Consider the following 17,870-nt stretch of genomic DNA (forward strand, 5'->3'; position numbering starts at 1 on the left):
CCGAGTCATGTGTCCGGGCTGCTCCGGCTCCCCAGACTGTGCCAGTGTTACGCAAGAAGAACGGTTGGGGGGCACGAGCTTTGTTTAGCCTGCAAGTGTTGGAAAGAGACGGGAAAAAAAATCAACATTTTAACACACTGGAGAAGTAGATGTAGTGCTGCAGTGGTTTTACACAAACAGGATTGTTTTTATAATCTCTGTAGAACACTTTGCCCTCTTTGCATGTTGCAGATTTTTGCAGCTTTCACACTGAATTTACACACTGAGGTTTATTATCCTGTTCCCAACTGAGGCACCTAAGTAACTCTAGCCTGTAGCAGCTGTTGTCACAGTACATGAAGAGGTGGCTAGTATGCTCATGACCCCGGAGAACATTATTCAGGTGGCAGTCGTGTGGGAGTTGGAGGGATTAATTATGTAATAAATGTCGGTGGGCAGTGACTCTGCGAAAAAACAGAAAAAGGTTGATTTTTTAAAGTAAGATAGCTGACCTGAACCCCTGAGGGGACGTTCACAAAAAAGTGTTGGTATTTGAGTAAACACTGTGATCCATTTGAATACAGATCGTCACTCCCTCAGAAATAAAACATCTTTTAAAAGGTCATCTTGTGCATACAGGGGTTTAAGTGGCTTTTATCTCAGCACTTTGATTAGTTCACATCTCCCTGTAGATAGTGTACATTTTTCCGTCCCTCTAATACCTTTGAGGCACCTGGGGAAGGAGAAAAAAGTGCCCTAATTTGTCTCCTGCCAACTTAGCAGGAGCAGCTGCCAGATCTGGATGACCTTAAAAACAATCCCCTGCCATTTATCAGTTTTATTAAGAGGAATTGTTCTTAGCCGGGTCCGTCTCTGTGGAATATGGACACTTAAAGGTGCTGTGAACTTTTCCTCTGCACTTAGCGTCCACAAGCACACATAATCAACCTACTCGGCTATTATTTGCATTCTCTTACTGCTGTGTTAAACTGCAGAAAAGCATAATGTGCTGTTTTACACTGAACAAGCTACATGTTTGTTTCTGTCACAGCTCTGTCAGCCCTCAAAGGAAAAGATTAATCACTTAACATGTTTCAGTTTTATTTTTCTGTTTAACTGAAATGTTTTTAGATTTTAATGCAAACTATCTACATGCATCAATTTCTCAGACAATTTTGCAGTCACGCAGTGTTTATTGGTTGACTTTGTAGCTTGAATATGAACAGAAAATGTCTAAAACTAGGGCGCTGATGGCCTAGTGTTCTAAGTGCCCCCCACATACAGTCTACAGTCCTCGTCACAAGGGTTGCAGGTTCGATTCCCGGCCGCGACCATTTCCTGCATGTCTTCCCCCACTCTCTGCTCCCCACATTTCCTGTCTCTCTTCAACTGACCTATCGAATAAAGGCAAAAAGCTCAAAAATGTAACTTTAAAAAAAAGAAAATGTCTAAAACGTAATGAAATAATTCACACTAACCAGCTGAACCAGTTGCAAATGTGCATCAATACTCACATGATAAGAAAATGCTTTGAATGTTAAAACTCTTCCACCCTCATCTTCAAAATGCATGAGTGACATTTCACTGAACACAAATTTAAACAAGATTTAAATCTAGGTAGGAGGAGTAGAATGTGTTTCAGATGAGCTTCTTTTCATCTGCATGCTTTAACGTAGCTCAGATCAGATGTAGCATACATGCCACAACAAAAATTAACGCCATCTAATAAAGACTACCTTCATATCTAAAATACTTCTGGATCTTTTTTCTCTTTGTTGTCACCATTTACTGCTGACTAGACAAATATTATGAAAAGTTGCTGTAAGGTTTGTGACTAAATTAGCAACTTACTAATGTAATAAGAGCATTTATATGACCAGGGAAATCATTCCTGTTACAACTTTGATGAGTTAGAGTAACTCTCTCGTACTTAGCATTGTTCATACTGTAACCTAGAGACACTACATCTCCCTGATGGCTTGTCTTATGTGTGTAATTACTGTAGATAAATATTGCAGATTCAAATCACATTCTTACTGTAATAACCGGGGATGTTCCCCAGCGAATAGTTTCCTGTTCATTTAAACTGAAATTTTAATTCTTACTGGCTGACGAGTGTAACAGTAAGAAAAAGCAGAACGTAGCACTGTAACTGCTCCAGTCGAGTTAAACAGACTCAGCCTACTTACAACTTAAAGTCTATTTTCTAGATCAAATTACTGCTAAACTACACCAGGCTAAGAGATGCTGTCTGTCATCTGTGCTTTTTTGCATCTGGGTAGTAGATCATGAACAGAGAACATTGTAGCATCATGGTAGAGTTGTAATGAATCCAGGTTAGGACTCAAAATGGAGGCAAGGATGAAGTCTTGAAAACAGGGTTCTAATGAAAGGACTTGCAGGTAGAGTTCAAGTTTCCAGGGTGCATTATACAGTCCCTCCAGGAAGTTGCGATTTCGCGATCGCAACTACCAACGCAAATTCAACCAATCAGCGCGATTTTTTCGCGGCCCTGCAATTTTATACAATCACAGCAACTTTCCCGCAAATTTGACCAATTACCTTAATCTCAGCCCCTGTACGTCATCGGATTTGTCATCAATTTGACTTCCTTGGAACATAAATGTAAGTCCTCACTTGATCGGCATTTTTTTCAACAACAAAACACGCACAGAGAACGGGTGAAAAGAGAGAGGACAGCAGGCAGGACAAGTGATGATGACAACGTTGTTATTTATAGATTGAGGGGCTCAGTGTTCGCTTGGTCTCTACCTGCAGCAGGTGTGCTTTATGAACCAGCTCTCCTCACCTCCATGCATCTGTCTCATCTTCATTGAGGATTTTTACCCCCCGGTGTGCGTTAGTGACAAAGACACAACCGGGGGATGTCTGTTTTCTATTTGAGGTTTGACGTTGTTGCCGCCATTACCGTAAAAAGCTCCGCGTCTAGAGCTTGATTTAATCCAGTTTGGTGAAACATCAGACACCTTCAGTAAGTTTTGATCAACTCATAGTCATCAAAGATGCAGATTCGTTTCAGAGTGCCGTGAACTGACTGTCTGTGCCTCTGTCGCTGCGAGGTGCATTCAGGGACAGTCGTAAATGTGAAAGACAGTCCTTTCATGGCATTTTTCTGTGATTCAAGAGAATCAAAATACAGTCACAGTGGTCACATCAAGAATGTTTTCTAAAAACATCTGTAATTTAGCGTGTTTACTGGCCCCTGAGATTTTATTGGGGGAAAAAAAAACAAAAAAACCCGCAACTTTCACCCTAATTTTTTCAAAAAGCTGTCGCAAATTCAGGCTTTTTGGGCCGCAACATTCACAAAAAAATCCCGCAAAATCCTGGAGGGGCTGATTATAAATGGTGAGTGGCTGGCTGTGGTTCTTGAAAAGTTGCTGAGAGATCTGGTTACAGGGAGAGACAAGGATAGTTTGTTTCAAGAGAAAAAAAGAAGTTCAAGAAACACAATTCATAGGGCCAGAGCTGAGTATCAAGCTTGGTAAATGGACGATCTGGCAATGAGGGGAGGACTGAGCTGGGCTTAAGTACTGAAGACAGAGTGGATGGCTTGGTTGTAGATTAGCAGCAGGTGAGCAGACTTGATTGCAGCAAGGTGAGGTTAGTCCACCCCCATCTCCAGGTGAGCAGACAAACAAGACAAACACATAGGGAAAGGGAAACAGAAGACGAAAAGGGAGGGAAGGAGACTAGGGACCTCACAGGCAGTCGCCATCAACTGGAGCTACAACCCTGGTTAGAGGCAGGTGGCTGTGCTTCAGCTTAGACACAACATATGAACGCGATTTGAACCTATTGGAATACAAATATTAACAACTGGTTTGACTGACTAGTGATTCTGATGATTTTGCTTTTATTTTGTCTTGTCAGCATTTTGGCTGTTTTCACCATAGACTGTATAAAACACAGACCTGGGGTGCATCTCAAAGCTCTAAACGTCCATCCTCGCGTCTCTTCCTCGAGTCTTAGTCCCGCCCACCAGAGATGCGAGGAAATGAAACCAGAGGAGAGAGGAGAGAGGAGATTTGTATTTAGAGAAATGAGACGTCCTCTCCTCCGGAGCGTCACGTGAAGCGACGTCTGTTTGTGATGACGGCTTTAACAGCTGTTTGTGTCTGCACACATGTTCACTGTAATAACTCTGATCAATATAAACAGTAACAGAGCTCTGTCTCTGTGTTTACATGTTTAACACACACTTGCACATGAAGAGAATCAGCTCTCTGTTTATTCTGTCCTAAAGCATCGCGGATCGATTCACCGGTAAAATGCCTCATTATTAAATTATTTATTACTTTAAGGGAAAATAGAAACCATGCAACTCTTTTCAAACCCTGTGCCCATTAATGATCAGCCTCGTATGAAACTTTATTAACCTGACTGGAAATATAACAAGTGTTTTTACTAACAGACAAACTTTACTGTCAGACTTCCCTTCATGAAGAAAACGAGAACAAATGGGGAAACTAACAGGAGGAATAACTGATCATTGATATGTATTCTATCAATGATGTCAGACTCTATTACTCTATTTCATTAGACAGTGAATCTGACAAAAACAATCAGATATAACATCCATCCTCTGTTATATTGAATTTATGATTTTGCGATCAGTATTTTGTTTTTAAAATTCACATCAAACACTTTTCAATCTCAGCTCATCACACACAGACTGTTTAGAAACCGACGGATGTTTATGATCTGTTTCAGGGCACCCTTAATGACTGTTTTAAGGTCCATCTTTTCTCTGTTATTAAACTCAGCTGATGTTAAGTTTCGGTTAAGTCCGAGCCGCTGCAGCGTCCAATCGGTGAGTGATATTCGATAAGGGGGCGTGTCTGTCAGAGAAAAGACTTCCGCAAAGTCTGCTCTCGTGTTTCCTCGATTATCCCTCCTCGGATCAGTCTCCTCGCTCCTCGCTCCTCTCTCCTCCAGCAGCATTTAGAGCTTTGGGACGCGAGTTAAAATGGCGCGTCAGTAAGTACTTCCGGTTCGACCGAGTAGCGAGGAGCGAGGAGACTGCAGTTTAGAGCTTTGAGATGCACCCATAGTCTCAATGGCATCACCAATTGGTTTCTGAAAAGGCATCATTTAACCAGATAAAAGACCCATTGAGATCGAGACCTCTTTCGCAAGGGTGACCTGGCCAAGAGAGGCAATCATAAGCCCAAAGATGACAGTCGCCATATTGGAAATGCTGACTCAACCTAACTTTAGGGTCTTCTTGGCTCATTTTTCCAATACTACAGGTTGCTGCTTGTTTTTTTTTTCTGCACATTCAAGTTCTTTATGTTTAATCATTGTGTTTTTCAATGTCTGCTGGATTCCCCTTAAAAAGCTCAAAGATATTTACAAGTAACAGAAAGTTAAAACTCACTGTACCATAAAGGACTAACACACTTAAGCCCCCTGTGAATCTGCTGTATGTCACATCACAGTACTTAAAAACTGTGTTCCTCAAATATCGTCTCTCTGCAAATACTAGTCACTTTCCACTCATTGGTTGTCTGTGTGAAAGGTCAGAAATAGTCCAAATGTCAGCCCTATTGGTCTGTTCAGTGTGTGTGTGTGAGTGTATGTGTGTAACTCAGTAAGTACTATCATTGTGTGTTTGATGAACACCGTAGCCAGTGCCTGAGGTCAGGAGGAGGAGGAACATCTGTCCGTGAAAGAACATTACTGACGGTCTGAAGGACAAATCCTGCTTTTGGCCGGCTCAGCCTCCTATCACAGCGCACAGGGCTGTGTGTAGTTTTTGTGTGTGTTTGTGTGTGTGTGTGTTTGTGCTCGTTTTTTCGTGCGTGTGCCCATGCTGAGGTGAAATTCATTTCTGTATTCGAGCAGGTGCATGGCCAAATTCTCTTTATTGCCTGCATGTGTGTGTTCTCGTGCAGGTTTACGTGTTTGTTTGTGAGTGTGTGTAGTTGTGTTTGTGAGTTTGTGTTGTAGTGTTTGTGCCAGAGTTAGACAGCCAGCAGTGTTTGATTACCGCCCCGTTAAGAAATAATGGATTGCACAGTTTTTCGTCCGTTACACACTCTATCTCTTGCTGTCTTACACACACACGCACACATGCAGACACACACACACACAACCACTTTTCTTCATTTCTCTCAAAACCTTTCCCTGCACTCTCTCTCACACACACAGACACACTTATACAGTGTCCCAGCATTTTCTCCTGCTCCTCACAGCTGGGCCTGAGGAAGCGGTAGTGACATATGGGCGAGCCAGCCTGCAGCATCGCTCAACTCAAGCTGCCAAGCTGAACAAAAACACCCTCCTCCCCTCCTCAGATCAATGACACTCCTTCTCTCTCCCTCTCCCTTCTCTTCCTCTACTTCCGTCTCTCCCTCACTGCTTCCCTCCTTCAACACCACGGTCCCAGCATTGACTCCTCTCTCTCTCTCCATGCCAGGACCGGCGTCTGTCCCCTGCAGCGTGGCACAGTTGTTTGCATCTGGCTCATATTTTGACGAGCATCATTTTGAATTGTCTTTTGAAATTAAAATAAGAAATGGATTGATTTCAACCCTGCCCATTACAACAGCCATCATGGATGCTTCAATCCATCAGGTGTTCGATTTACAATTCAAATTGGACAGAACTGATTGCTGCAGCACTTGTGCCAACAGAACACAGCCAAAAAATCCAACCCCTGATAAATGTACTCTTGTTCTCTACCCGTTTATAGAACTTTTATGTGATTAGGCGAGATTATTTGATTATTTGGGTGCAACCACTCATCTGCAGGTCACTGAAGTACAGGAATTGACGGAGTGCTTTTTAATAGACCCCATATTACAGGAAAGGATTGATTCAGTATAACAAGTGTGTTAAAAACTGTAAAAGTGAGATGATGTAGCTGTGAGTCTTAGAAGCAGAGTCATTCACAGCAGTTATGTAATTTTTCTCTGTTACAGCTACAGAAAACCATCATTTTGAACTCTCTGATACACAGAGCTAGAAGAAAGGGATCAGAGACATGTCTCTACTGTACTCATGTAGGCTTCTGAGTTATATACACTAACCTTAGTATGTCTCTCTCTGCAACCACGTTTCACTTCTACTTACACTGCCTCATTCACCACTGCATGCTTTATGATTTGTTGGTTGGACACAAGCGGCAACCTCTGGTCTTAAAATATGAAGCCCATGCGGAAGTGATGAAAACTGCATTTCATCCAGCGTCCGTTAAGGCTGGCTGCAGAAACACTGGAAAAAACATACACACCAATTCAACAAAGACGATCTTTGAAGCAATAATTAACGTGTTTACAGCCTGGTTCAAAAAACGGTTCAGGTCTGGATAGCTCATTTCTCTCGACACACACACTGTACGGGGATGGAATTTTTCTGTAACTCTGTATTTTCAAAGATTTTAAACTTAAGAGTTTTGTCCAAACAAGGTCATGGCTGACTTAATTGACAGGCGGGCACCCTGTAGCTGTTAGCGAAAAGGCTACAGGCCCGCCTCTTAACCTCACTAGCATGGACGAAGTTAGGTTGTGTTCAGCATTTCCAGTATGGCACCTGTCAGAAAAATTCACTCATAAACCACCTCTGACAAGTGGAGCCAGGGATGGAGAGATAACAGGAGAGTGGAGTCTTTTAAGATCTTTTTAACTTGCAAGGAATGAGTAATTACAGCTTGAGATGCAATCTCCTCATTGCCTTTAACATAGAAAACAATCCCCTATCTTCATCTGTAGCTCCTCCTCAGTTGCTGATTCGCGAATATGCACATAGCGGAAGATACTCGGACAAAAGGTCATTGGAAAAGGGCGAAATTGCAGTGTCTGGAAAAAATTCCAGGCACCAGGCTGTATACATGTTGATCTGTGCTGCAAAGATTGTCTTTCTTGAATTGGTGTGTATTTGGTTTCCGGTACTTCCAGAGCCAGCCTCAAGCGGACCCTTGAGAAACTGCAGTTTTTAAGACTTCCACATTGGCTTCAATTCTCGCTGCCTGAGGTTGCAGCTTGCTTCAAAACAATGCTTCTGGAACAGATGGGTTACAGATGGGTTTCTAGGTCTATGGTTGGAGATCATTAACTGCTAGCAGACAACGGCACTGGAATATCACATCTGTGAAGGGGTAATTGGAAAAACTTCCTTCTTACCTTTTTAACCTTCTCTGATTTTGCTCTACTGTACCAGTTGTGATCCTTAAGCCTCTTTCACATATGCAACCTTGGAAAATTCTAGACATTTTCAGGAGTTCTGCAGCTGCTTGTTCAAAACATGTCCGCCACAGTCTTCCTCATCAGAAGCATGCTGCAGTAGCCAAAAGTGTAATGTTTACAACATGATGGCAACAGACACTTAGGCTGTGAAGTCAGTTCTTGCATTTGCATCGATGGTATGTGCAAACAGACAGATTAGCTAAGGACTTTGTTGTTCTGTTGAAAATCAGAAGTGATTCAGAGTGAATTTTCCTGAATATGTCCTGTTGTGTTCTCACATCAGCTCATCCGACTTCTTATGGAAATGTTACTTGGAAGCTGGCAGGAAAAATTCAGGGGAACAAGTGTTTGCATTCACACATGCAGCTCACACCCTAAATTTCAGCAGGTTTTGTGAGTTTTCTGCACATGTGAAGAATAAATCATGCAACTTTTGGGCACTAGAGATATCAAAATGTAGCAATGGCACAGAAATTGCCGGTTATTTGCATATTTTTAAAGGGAGACATTTTTTATTTTGATAACCCTGCGGCTCTCTCCTCCAGGATTAATCTAAGGATGAACCTATAACTTTCTTCCCCGCTGCTATTAAGGCTCTTTATTCCTTAGTATATCAAAAAATAACTCAATACCAAGCAAACCTTCGTCTTAAGAATAGTCGGTATGTGGTTTGTTCAGTCCAGTGGAGGGTAATGGATCCTGCAGCTTCAAAATGGCACCATGCCAGGCCTTTCCCAGTTTATTTTCACAGCGGTATATTGGGTTCTAAATTAAATTGTTCCTTTAAAATTATATGCGAGGTGTAAGTGCACCATCTGAAGTGATAAAAAGTCGGCGTGTTAGCCTAATGCTGCCTCTCTGTGGGTGCTGAGAGCAGGCCTGCCAGCTCCCTGCACCCACTCAACCCCAGAGCCGCTGTTATGTCATGTTTCCAGCTGCAGACCCCGCGACATCTGACCAATTAAATCCTGCCACACACGCAAAGCAGAAATAGCTGCCAGGTGTTTTTACCCCCCTGCTGGAGGAAGTAGTGGGATGCTTCTTGGTGGGCTGATGTGTCGGGGTGGGATAGAGAGGCATTATGGGTATTTCTCTGTGAGTTAAATTGTCAGTGATGAATTGCACTGGGCAGGACAGCAGGAGGAGAGTGGGTGGGCTTGTTCTTGTTCGAGTGGATGTGATTAAAGAAAATTGCCATATGTAGCTCCATGTATTTGGGTGGCACTGACATCTTAATTGCTGCTTAGAATTAAACTTTTTAAGACCTGTGGATTTTAGAAAATTCTAGCTTCTAATGTGCAGCTCATGTTCTGAAATACATGTATGCACCGTCTTGATTCAGTTCTAGGTAAGCAGACAAGAGATGAAGGTGTCAAAGTGTGCAGATCAGAGAGAAACCTGTTCCTCAGCTTTCCAGAGATTCATTTCATAACCGTCTCACAACTCATACTGTAGGTAGAAGTAAACGCAGCACATTTGTCTCCTCTGGAATCCATGGCAACAGCTGAAAATGTGGACAGAGAGAAGCATCACTTTAACCCTGCTGAAAATCACTACTATTCCTTCAATAACCACAAAACCATTCAGTGAGATTACCTGGGTTCTATGTTTGCTACTCCTCCGTACTCGCCTCCTGAATCCTTTTTCATGGAGTCAGAGCTGGCACAGTGCTCAGCCAGGCGTTATGAAACCACTTTACTTATCACCTATGTATATTTAGAAACACTGTAAAGCAGCACGGTCGCAGTAAAGCCGCAGTCAGTAACTGAGGCTTTATTTGTAGTCCTGATCAATGACGGGTTCAGAGAATGTGAGGTTAATTCAGGTTTACTGTTATTCATTGGCACTAAAGCATATTCAATTAGATGAACAGAGTGCTTGGCCACTCCGCTGCTGTTTCCTACATTAATCTGGCAGAGAGAATTAAAAGAAGGTTAGAGAAAAGCTGTGAGCACTGACAAGACTGGGGTTTAAATTGAAGCAGGATGCACTAAGAAGGCTGGAATAAAGACTGCAGCTGGGTGTCTAATAATTTCACTCTGGTTTGAGGGATATTCTAATTAGGCAATATGGTGATTTAAATACTGTTGGAACATGCACGTTTTCTTTACCCTTCATGCAGTGATTGCTCTCTCTTTTATATCTGTGGGTGTGTTAATCTTTTTAAGAGATGTTGCAAATCATTGAACAGGTATGCTTTATTATATTATTGTAGGATTATTTTGTATGTTAAGCTTATTTTGCATTCAAACCTTGATTTAAAGGATGCATGAAACAGACATCCTAGTTCATTTATACATAAGCAGTTTCCCAGCAGAAAATATAACATGGGGCACTGGTTCAGCTAAGCAGTTAAATCAAGCACCATAGTCATTAAACCTGGTTCAGGTAGAAAGGTGTCAGAAAATACAGTGCATACAGTTTATTGTGTACTGGGTTGCATAGCTGCATACTGACCCCAGTCCACAAGCTGAAAGCACCTAAAATGAGCACATGAGCAGAGCTGGACCATGGAGCAATGGAAGAAAGTGACCTTGAGGAACATGGCAGTGCTGACATGACCATCAAATCCCCTGATCTCACTCAAATGTAGCATCTGTGGCATGAGCTGGACAGCAAAGTCCGATCCATGAAGGCCCCACCTCACAACTTCCTGGACTTTTAGGGATCCAAAGCTTAGTTTTGGTGCAAGATACCACAGCACAGGGTCTATTTTTACTTCAGGGGTAGATAATCTCCCCCCTAAAAAGCCCCTGCCAGGGGGGTAGTACTTTTCAAAGGTCCCGGGGCTTTCAGGGTAGATTTTGATTGGTAGATTACCTGCAGTGTTTTTATTCCGCCCGCTGTCCATAATAACATCACACATGTGTGATTCACTTGATTCCTCTTTCTTTCATTTGTCATTTGATCTTTTTTGTATGTGTGTGTACTTTTCAAAAGAAGAAGCTGTGATTCCCTTTATTTAGCAGCTTGTAACAGTAGTCTTCTCTCAGCCCACTGCAAATGCATCTTTCCCGGTGATACGGTTTTAAAAGTGACCCTGTAAACTGGAGACCTTCAGCTGAACATGTCAGTGTTTCTGGAGTTTACACAGCTGTTGAAACACAGAGGGAGTTCCTGGGAATGCAAACTAGTTTAGTTTTTTATTAAGATTTCAAAATATCCTCATCAGATATTTAATAATCATCTAAAGACGTTTATGAGGGATGCATCCGGCTGAAAGTTGGCAGATAACAGGGTCGCAGTTTAAACCAAAACACCGTCCGATCTTTGCCCCGGCTTTTTGAGTTAAAAATAATTTTAGAGCCGTGTTGAAACGTCTTTGCTACTCGTGCTTATCTCCTCTCACGTGTTGATTCAGTGAATCCATCTGTGATGAAATATAGCACCATCTAAAACAGCACCAGCTGAGTCTCTTCATGCTAACAGGCTAACTGTTGTGTTGCTCATAATGATACCTGCCTGTCCGTCTGCTTCTATGGTGTCATCTGTGATGAATGGCCTTCATCTTTGTTTTACTGCCCTCTACTGGTCTGGTGGTGTAGTGCATTTACTTTTTTTTTCCCTTCATATGTGACGGGCATGATTTGCACAATCTACCTGTAACTTCAGCTCAAGGTCGAAACGCAGACAACAATGGGGGCACAGGAACCTTTTATTCCTGGTAAAGTAGTTCTGGGGGCTAAAAGACCCCGGAACTCTTGGTGGAAATGCACCTCAAGTCTCATCCTGTCAGGACTGTTTTGGCCCTTAGCTGATAAGAGGGGTGTCTGCACATAATTATGGCTGATTGGTGTTTATATCAACCTACTGTATATATGGCGCCAAGCGAAACCTTTGGACTGGCCAAGTCATTTAGATTTCTCCTCAAGAATTTTTTTTCTGTAAAAACTTCAAGGTGATCCATCCAAAAGTGTATATTAAATTTAGGAGGGAGGTGGAGGAGGGACAGGTTTAACAACACACCAACAACAAAGAAAAACAGCCTGATGTATGACTCAACTATCTCTTATGTAATTGCCCCAACCAAAGAGAAACTCAGCACATTAACGTACACACTCTATGCGTTTGTACACTGAACTCATAAAGAATGGATGCTGTTAATATATTTTTCATCAAGGAGGTTGTACTGTAATTTCATCCCAACAAGCAATATATTGGTACCAAGATAGCACCCCATTACAATGCAGTTGTGTGCACTTTGGTTGCACGAGCAGTAAATTGGAGCGTAATCATGTAGGCCGTTGATTTACGATGCTTGTCCCTGATTAAGTTGGATATAGAGACTCATAAAAACAGGATCCTGATACATGATGTGAGGCATCTTCTGCAAGGCTGCTCTAACTCGATTATTGCGGTAGAGATGTGCATTTATGTGTGTGTATAAGTGCAAGTGTGTGTAGGTCTGCTGTGTTACAGCTGTAGCGTGGTAGAGGAGAATGTTAGTAGCTTGAAGAGGAGCGAGGCCCGCATTAAATTTTCATGTGCCCTCGCTTTGATGGACACACATCGGCACATACAGAATAGTAAGATTCAGGCAACACTAACATACAAGATATAAACCCTGCGCACACAAACACACATGCTCTGGCATTTTCCTTCTTGACAGAGCTCCTTCAGAGTGAGTGGCACTCGGTTGTCTTATGGGACATATGGCTTAGTGTGACCTGCCTGTGTCCTTCACTGTTGTTGGCTACGGCCCAAAGCCCCCCAGGCTGCACTATCCCGCGCTGCGCTGCAGTCAGTCCCACCTTCTGACACTGTTCCTCTGTGTTCACACCAGCTCTTTTATGTCCCGATGTTGCATTTCTGTTAGACGCTACCCTCAATAGGACACACTCAAAGGCACAGCAGCATTGTATCAGAGCACAAAGAAGGCTGCATCATTTCCACAGACTCAGTGACTTTTTATCGGTAAGGATACATAGAGGACAGTAGCTTCAGCTCACTTTCAAAGGAATACACCTATGCCCATGTTTGTCACTCTGAATCCATTATTCAGCATTTGTTAAAGCTGCATAAATGGATTTTTGGCCGCTTGGGTGCAGAAGAACACAACAAGCGCAAGAACACGTCGGTTGCATAAACACTGTGCGGCCACTTTATTAGGTCCATCCATTAGCTTAACAGCTTGTCCTCAGAGGGTTGCAGGAGGCTGGAGCCAATCCCAGCTGACATTGGGAGAGATGTTAGGTACTCCCAGGACAGGTCGCCAATCAATCACAGGGCTGGCACAAAGAGGCAGACAACCATTTACACATTCACACCAATTTAGAGATGCCAATCAGCCTCACACGCTTTTCTAACTGAAGAAGAATGCTCAAGTACCTGGAGCGAAACCAAAGTAAGCAATGGGCGAACATGCAAAGAATAAAATCAATTGCAATCCAACATAACAACCCGGCCATAAACTCTCCTCATTCGAAGATAATGAGATGCAGTATTTATCGACAATTTCAGAGGCTTTAATTGAACCCTCTGTTTCTTATTAAGAGCTTGTGGTAATTTTTCCACTTATCTTTGGCCAAGGCCCACTTACTGTACATCAGACTGAGGATGTTTGTCAAGACATCTCTCTCTCCAAGCAATGTTGTCCAGCTTCCCCTTAGAATCCATAGTATGTGTAAAACATGGGCGCTGTCTCAGTTAGGGATGTGCACGTTTATTTGACTAAACGATTACCCTCGATAGCCGCTAGAATAACTAGACGGTTAAACAAATTATTTATATTTTTAAGGCCTGAAATGCCGGTCATATGTCATATGTTGTTTCTAAGCTGTATTGCAGATGAAAGATGGCATCTTGTAGCAGGGTGCAATATCTAATAGGTCTTTGTAGAAAGCCTTTTGTTGGTCCAGAAGTTCATGTGAAACAGAGAGTGATATAAGTTCATCCTCCGGATTGCCTTTTTTTGGAGGCATTGCTTAAAGATGTGGATGAAGAATATGCAGAAAAGATAGACAAAACTACAAAAGACTTTTGAATTGATACTTGCAGGACTAGCTAATAGCTAGCAGCTACTGGAGCTCAGGCTTGTAGAGGCTGTATTGCTGCTGAAGCTTGAACCAAGCCTTGTGTCAGCTAGCTGCTGCTGGAGCCTGGCCTGGGGGAAGCTGTTCTGCTGCCGTAGCCTAAGCCCAGCCTGGTGTCAAGGAGCTGCTGCTGGAGCCTGGCCGGGCCCAGTGGAGGCTGGTTGTTGCTTAGCCTTAGCCTGGCCCGGTGTAGGCTGGTTGCTGCTGAGCCTGAGACTGGCCTGGTGTACAGTGGTGGCAGCTAAGCCTGGCCTGGTGGAGGCTGGTTGCTGCTGGGCCTGAGCCCAGTGCCCAATATGGCAGGATTTTAATCTAGAAGTAGGCTGTGTCTTGTCAAACTGGATGATTACATCTCCACTGGATCAATATATAACTACTGCAGGCAAGTGGACTTTAACTTGCAAGGAGGACTGAAGCTCAGCTAATGTTAGTCCCACTTTGCAAACTAATTTGGCATCCTTTACCCGTGGACACTTTGATGTCGTGTTTAGCCGTGTTAAATAACTTGTGCTCAATTTTGAATATTTCCAGAGTATTTTCCTATCTTTACACTACTTGGTTAAATCTCACTTAAAATGATTAGGAAATTAGTGTCCCCAAATACCCTTAGTCTTGGTGACGTCATCCTATGTTTCTGGAGAGGCAGTATAAAGCCAAAAGGTAGTGGTCACCATAATTGAAATGCAGACACCCACAAACTTGTGATGACTCCCCTCCCCCTCCCTCACAGATGTCAGGAATAAAGAAATTAGCTAGAGTTGCCAAAACTGTCTATTGTACCAGGCTGTGCACATGTTTATCTCTGTTGCAAATAAAAGTCATTTCAATATTGGCTTGTGTTGGGTTTCCTTAGCTTTTTGAGCCAGCCTGAATTGGACTCCCAAATTGGCTTCATTTTTCAACAGCAGATACTGCCACTTGGGGGGATCTCAAGACATTCAAAGCCCAGATCCCATCAGTGTGCTCATCGTCTACCTGAAGGTCTTCCTCTGGTTAGTGGTTTCCAGGGGAAACACAAAAAGGAAGAATCTCAGAAAAGAATTCTAATCAGATGCCCAAACCACATCATCAAGTTCGCAGTGATGTGAAGGACCAGTGGCTATAGTTGGATTTCCTTCAGGATTTCTGAGCTCTTTATCTCTGAGGCTAAGCCATGTCACACTGTGAAGGAGGCTTATTTCAGCTGCTGATATCTGCAGTGTCTTTCTTTTGGTCTCCTCCTGAGGCTCATGACCGTAGGTGAGGATTGAAAACTGGTCAATCAAAAGCTTTGCCCACCGACTCAGCTCCCTCTTTACTACAAGGGGGTGTATGATGTCTGCATTACTGCTGACGCTAACCTGTCAATCTCACAATCAATGTAACCCTTTTTGGACAAGGCTTCAAGACACTTGAACTGCTTCAGTTGAGGCAATAATTAACACAAACTCAAGGGAGCAATCCACTGTGAAGACTTAGGGATGTTAACCCCCATCAAGACTTTTCAGAGTACTACAAACTGCCCCATTACATGCTACAGATTAATTATGCTAACAGAACCACACTCTGCAAAAAGTTTATGTACGATTCAAAGGTCCCAATACTAGACTCGCTCCTTGAAATGGCTACCCTTCAAGATCCTGTCAAAGAAATTCACAAACGGTGCATTTCGACCAAAAGTTCCAGGGTCTTTTAGCCCCAAGAACTACCTTCCCTGGAACTAAAAGGTTCCTGTGCCCCTATTGTTGTCTGCGTTTCGACTGCAAGCTGAAGTCCTGGGTAGATTGTGCGAATCAGGCCCGTGACGTATGGAGAAAAAAAATGATATTAAATAATATTTAGAAATCTTAATAAAAAACTAAGCTAGTATGCATTCCCAGGAACTCCCTCTGTGTTTCAACAACTGTGTAAACTCCACAAACACCGTTACATTCAACGTAAAGTCCCAGGACCTTTGAAAAGTATTACGCCCCAAGCAGGGACTTTTCAGGGGGGAGATTATCTACCCCTGAGCTAAATTTAGACCCTGGTTCCTCTGGTTGAAACGCACGTAGTTCAGGGGTAAAGTCCCTAGTTCCGGGGTAAAGTTCCTGCGGTCGAAAAATGCATAAACATAAGCAGCAAGAAAGGAAGACCCTGGTAGAGTCAACACTTGATGGGTTGTGTCAGATTTCCTAATATTGGGGCGCTGGTGGCCTAGCGGTCTAAGCGCCCCACATACAGAGGCTGCAGTCCTCGTCGCAGGGGTCGCTGGTTCGATTCCCGGCCGCGACCATTTCCTGCATGTCTTCCCCTGCTATCTTCCCACATTTCCTGTCTCTCTTCAGCTATCCTATCGAATAAAGGCAAAAGGCCCAGAAATGTAACTTTAAAAAAAAGATTTCCTAATATCAAGAGCTGTTTCAGATGTTTGCACACTACATGCACAAACCTAATGGTTGATAGTATTGGATACTCAATTCAATGTAATGCAGTTCAGTACAGAACACTAAATCCACCCTCAGAATGACATACATGTAGTTTAATTAGCTATACATTCCAACATCAAACTGGAGTTACAAGCTTTCTCAGGGTAAAATAAGTGGCAGAGCTGTTCCACTAAATTGCAACTTTACACCTAATGCAGTGGCCAAGGAGTGCATTATCTCTTATGAAGTAGTGTATTAATTCATCATTGGCTTATCACACATCAAACAGACAGAGCAACATAAATATGGACAAAAATTGCTGGCAATAAAACCGATCAGATGAAAAGACCAAAAACCTTCATACACTCAGCTGCCAGTTTATTTAGTAAGTCCATCTAAAACTAATACAGTCTTATACAACAGCTTTCATCTACAATTCATCACAGCGTGCAATGCTGAAAGAAAACTCATCACACATTCCTGCAGTCTCTTTTTTATTTCTGTGTGATTTTGTTGGTTTTCTGGGGCCCAGTGCCAACAAAGTACCAGCTTTGGTGTTCAGTCAAGATTTATAGCTTGGTACTTTACAGTATACGCTGTATTTTCTGAGTGTAGCTGTGATGTTTCAAAAGCTCCAGTGCTGCTGATTAGTGAGGCACATTCTCCCATTTATTCTCCCTCAAGTCTCACTTTTATGAATTCAGGGACTGTGGGGCCAAATGTGGCAGAGCTGTGAAATGTGGTTTATTCTTTTTCTGTATACATTTTTCCTTTTCTTTTTGTTTCTAGTTCCTCCAGATCAGATGCAATGTATCACTGAGTGAAACGCTGCAGAGGATGATATCTGGGCATTTTTATTTCTAGTTATGTATCAGAACATATGAGGCGTGCCTTCTTTTACTTTGGTTGAATAGTGAGCTTGGACTTCAGCTAAGTATGATGTAAGTGTTAGACTGTGGGTTTCATCTAACCCTACATTAAACTTAAATATATATCTTGGATGACTCTGATCTTTGCATGCTTTAATTTAAAGGTTCAGTCATCGTTTTATGATTTTTGGGAGCCTTTCTGGCACCTGCTGTAATTCTCTTGACTTTTTTTTCCTCACGTTGTCACCATTATCTTAAATAGTTCCATTTTAATCTCAAAAAGTGTCCCTCTGGCAGTAAAATGCTTAAATAATACAAACCACAGCCACTTGCTACGACCATTAGTCAACCAGTTGGGCAGTCATAAAGTGAAATGTGAACACAATGGTTCTT

General features: G+C 42.5%; 1 protein-coding gene across 1 annotated transcript in view; it reads left to right on the plus strand.

Moving 5' to 3' along the window:
• syngap1b (synaptic Ras GTPase activating protein 1b) overlaps positions 1–17,870 on the plus strand; it is a 216,635-nt gene that overhangs the window by 68,784 nt on the left and 129,981 nt on the right. The window lies entirely within an intron of this gene.

Source organism: Notolabrus celidotus, chromosome 12 (assembly GCF_009762535.1).
Source record: "Notolabrus celidotus isolate fNotCel1 chromosome 12, fNotCel1.pri, whole genome shotgun sequence".
Taxonomy (NCBI): domain Eukaryota; kingdom Metazoa; phylum Chordata; class Actinopteri; order Labriformes; family Labridae; genus Notolabrus; species Notolabrus celidotus.